Source organism: Microtus ochrogaster, unplaced genomic scaffold, assembly GCF_000317375.1.
Source record: "Microtus ochrogaster isolate Prairie Vole_2 unplaced genomic scaffold, MicOch1.0 UNK182, whole genome shotgun sequence".
Classification (NCBI taxonomy): domain Eukaryota; kingdom Metazoa; phylum Chordata; class Mammalia; order Rodentia; family Cricetidae; genus Microtus; species Microtus ochrogaster.
The window spans coordinates 49,662-54,127 of record NW_004949280.1 but is presented as its reverse complement, the minus strand read 5'-3'; positions in this window follow the sequence as shown (position 1 = coordinate 54,127).

Genomic DNA, 4,466 nt, shown 5'->3' with positions numbered 1-4,466 from the left:
GAACAGAAACACTTGGCCTCTCTTGTAGTATGCAGGCCCCACCAGCAGAAACTACCTGCCAGGTTATCTCAGTTTAACCTTTGAGAGATATGTGCACATGGACAGAGCAGCAGCTCAGTAACAGTCAGACCTAACACTGCTATTGTTGACTCTGAGGCAGGGTCTATGAGGATGGTTCAGATTTGCCACAAATTTGTGATGTGTTACCTCACCTTCGATGGATAATGATCATAGGCCTGCACATTATCTATTTTATTTACATTTTTAAACTTTATAACTACATTTTTAATCTCCTGGTCATTCCTCTTCTTTTCTTTTACATAAACTTTCTTGCTCAATATTTGTTTGTTTTATTGAGACAAAATTTCACTATTTATCACTGGCTGACCTGGAAGTCACTCTGTGTACCAGACTTCTCTTGATTCAGAGGTTGACCTGCCCCGACCTCCCAAGGGCTGGGATTAAAGACATGTATCACCACCTTCTGTCCATTAATTTTTATTTCCATTATGATTATTGAGGGAAGTTTGCACTGATATTGTTGCTGTGGTTTACCTTCTTTGCTCTGATCAGTGCTAGGAAATAAGCCCTCTGCAGAAGGAAGCTTACTGTACAAATCCTCACATCAGTGTGCAAACCACATTCACTCCCACGGGTGCAGGAACTACAACAACACACAAGAGTGTGAGGAGACAGAACTTGTCAGAAGATCAGAACACACGCGCAACACAATCTAAGCATATTTAAATTAAGTAAAGTACTGAAGAAATTATTCAAGAAGTTTACTTTGAAAGGATTGCAAATTGAAAAGGTAGAAAACTGAAGGAAATACAGCTTATCAGTGGTAAATAGAGAATTTTTTAAAATGAAAACTTTGGAAAACTTTGAAAATTAATTTTTTAAAATCTGAAGAAACCAACAGACTAAATTAACTGAAAAATAAAATATTAGGGATTCAAATATAATGTCAATGAGCTATTGCATTCATAGAAGAATAAAGGAAAATTATGATGACCTCCAGGTCAAGACTGAGAGACCAAACAGAAACATATTTTTATTAGAATAGAATACTGAAATAAAGGCTGAATATATAGAGAACCTATTAATTGAGGCAATATAGTAATGTATCCTGTATCTATTGAAAGATTAGAATGTGTGAGCGCAGAGTAATTTAGACCATCACATAGACATGACAAGAAAATATTGTTGTAATATCACACTTTTGGTAAAATTCAGAGAATGCAGAAGAAAAGAATGTTGGAAGTAACTACAGAAAAGAGCCATGTTACTAAAATGTACCTGATTGGAAAACCACTCAGAACAACAGTACGTTCCTTGACAGAAATGCTGAAGATCAGAGTGTGCAACTGTGTATTTTGAGCCCTCAAAGTAAAGAACTGACAGCCATGTGACTACAAGTAAATCTGTCCTTTATAAAGACCTTCAAGATGAACACAGCTAAAGCAATGCATGGCCACAGAGACAGTGGTGAAGAAGACACTCACAGGAAAATAAAATCATGAAGAAAGAGGACAGAAAGCTAGGATCACAAGAGCTCAGGCGAAAATAACTCCTGGAGTTCTGAGGAATCAGCAGCAGTAACTCAGGAAGTGTGTGGTTAGCTTTTGTCAGCTTGACACACATTGGAGTCACTTAGAAGAATCTTCAGTTGAGGAATTGCCTGCATCAGATTGGCAAGGCTGTGGGGCATTTTCTTGATTGATGATTGATGTGGGAGGGCCAAGCCCATATTGGGGTTCTGGCATTTTTAAGAAAATGTGCTCAGCAAGCCATGAGGAGCAACTAGTAAACCATATTTCTCCATAACTTCTGATTCAGTTTCTGCCTGAGGTCACACCTGTCTTCTTTTGGTGGTGGATTGTGATGTGGAAATATAAAGCAAACAAACTTTATCCTCCCCAAGTAGCTTTTGGTCATGATGTTTCATCACAGGACTAGAAAGCAAACTGTCAGTGAGCCAGCAAACATTTAAGATGAGAGAGAAAGAAAAGAACGCAAAAGAATTGAAGCCAAAACAGAAAATCAGATGATGATGAAAATAAGTCTACTAAATTACATGGTTTCATTCAGTACAAACATTTCAACACTAACCTTAATACAAATGGTCTCAATTCTGGAGTAAATGATACAATGGCAGGCTAAATTGAAAAGCAAAGAAATGATAACTAATTGTCTATTACAGTGAGAAACATATGAAGACCGAGAGTGAAAGGATGGAAGATCACATTTTAACCAAACAGACTCCAAAAGCTATACTCTACCTGACAAAGCAGATATCCAGTAAAACTTAGGAAATAAAGATAATCGTATATTAAAAACTGAAACAGTTCATCACAAATTTTGAACAAATCAAAAAGATAATTTTTGTATCCTATCAGTTCATAATGTAACTTGAGTTAAAGTAAACAACAAGAGAAACTACAGAAAAATATGTCGATTGAATAGTATGTATTTTATTCAAACTCGGTTCAACATATGCAATTAATAATGAATAAGAATGATATCATAATCTCAATAGTTGGAGGAAGTCATTGAAAACCAGACACATTCTTGATTAAAGCCAGGAACAAACCAGGAAGAGAAAACTTATGCCTACACATAATAAAGAATACTGGGGAAATCTTACCAACCACAATATACTGAATAGTAAATAACTGAAATTATTTCCTCTAAATATAGGATAGAGTCAAGGGTGACCATTCCCTCAACTATTATTTAAAACAGAGATTGAATCCTCAAAGAAATAATACAAAAGAAAAAGAAAAAGAAAGTGATACAAACAGGAAAGGAAATAAGTCTAATTACCCTATTAGTGGATAAAATACTTCTATATTTAAAATCCCTCAGGGCAGGCAGAGAAATTGTCTAGCACGTGCAGTGCACTTAATTTAATCCTCTGAACCATGACCAAGGAAATGGCTCTGAAAACCATTCAGGGTGCAGCAAGTAGTTTCCTGCAGGTAAAGGTGCTATCTGCACAGACTGGAAACCTGATTTCTATCTAAGAACACCATGAAAAGGGGATTACAGGGGCATGCCTTTGAAATGCCAGCTTGGTGATACATGTGGAAACTGAAGGACCTGTTAACCTGGAAGAGCCAGCATGGAAGAAAGTACAGGAAGAATCGCCTCAACAAGCTAGAAGAACAAGTTGTTGATTATAATAAAATGTCTCACAGTAGCCCAAAATGGAGTTTCTTTATTTAAGGGTAGATTCACAGATCGGCCGTCCTATGCATGAGTGGGGATCAGAAGCAAAATCCATCAGCCAAAAATGGGTTGCACAAGCTTTTATATCTCTACTTATAGTACAAGTGACCACATCAAAAGTGGATAAGTATCTTAAAGGCTATTGGCTGAGAGAGTTCCCACATCATATCCCCTTTTGTCAGAATAAAAGAGTTCTAAGTCTAATACAGAACTATATATAATAAAAACACATATCAAGTACAAAATTTATAGTTGCAACCAATACAAACAATATCAGGCAAGAAACTAAATGTTCTCACACCTGCTCTTCAGCCAGTCACTTAGGAAAAATGAACAGAACAGTTGCTCCCTACTACTTAGCCTCACCCCATCCAGTGCCCTCTGCTCCGCACATTCACCCCTGTCTTGTGTTCCCTACTCCACCTTCTTCACTCCTGTTCTGTGATCCCTAATCATCAACTTCACCCTTTACCAGGCTCCCAGCTCTTGGCCTCCACTCCTTTTATGACACCCACCAAAAGCCATGCTCAAACTTCTCCCAAGTAACCTCTAGGCATGGAAAACATCAAGGCTGAAATACATTCTCTTAGACCCTCTAAAGCTGATTCTCCTCTGTGAATGTATTTCACCAGTGTCTCTTTATTTTTCTGAAGAAATTCCTTTTTCTATTGATTCCTGCAACAGAAATGTGCAGAGATGTGACCAAATTGAAAGAACAGAGAAACTTTCAAGAACCCAGTAGAAAGTCAGTTTGACCATTTCTCATGAGAAGAGTATTGTGATGTAAGACATGAAACAATAAGTCAAAAATAAAAAAAAATAACTTGTCATATTCACAACTAAGAATACAACAATGGTTTCCTTCTCACAGGAAAAGTTCACACATATAGCTCCTGAAGTATGCTTATGGGGAGCTTCAGTCATTGGGCTTCTGCTCACTGTAATGGTCAGTTGCCCTTTGCACAGCTGCTGAGTTCTCACACTGGGCCAGCATCATCACCGCATCATCCAGACAAGGCACAGCTCCACTGTTGATCGCATCCATGTATGTCATCACCAGAATCCCCAGTCCTTAAGGAACAAGAAAAGGGAAACAAATATCAAGACTTCATCTCAGTAAGATCCAAGGTTCTGAGACTGTGAGCCTATAATCACAAACTCTTACTACAATGAACTAAATATTTAGCTCCCTCAAGAATTCAATTCTCAGATTCTACCATACAAGGTGGTACCAT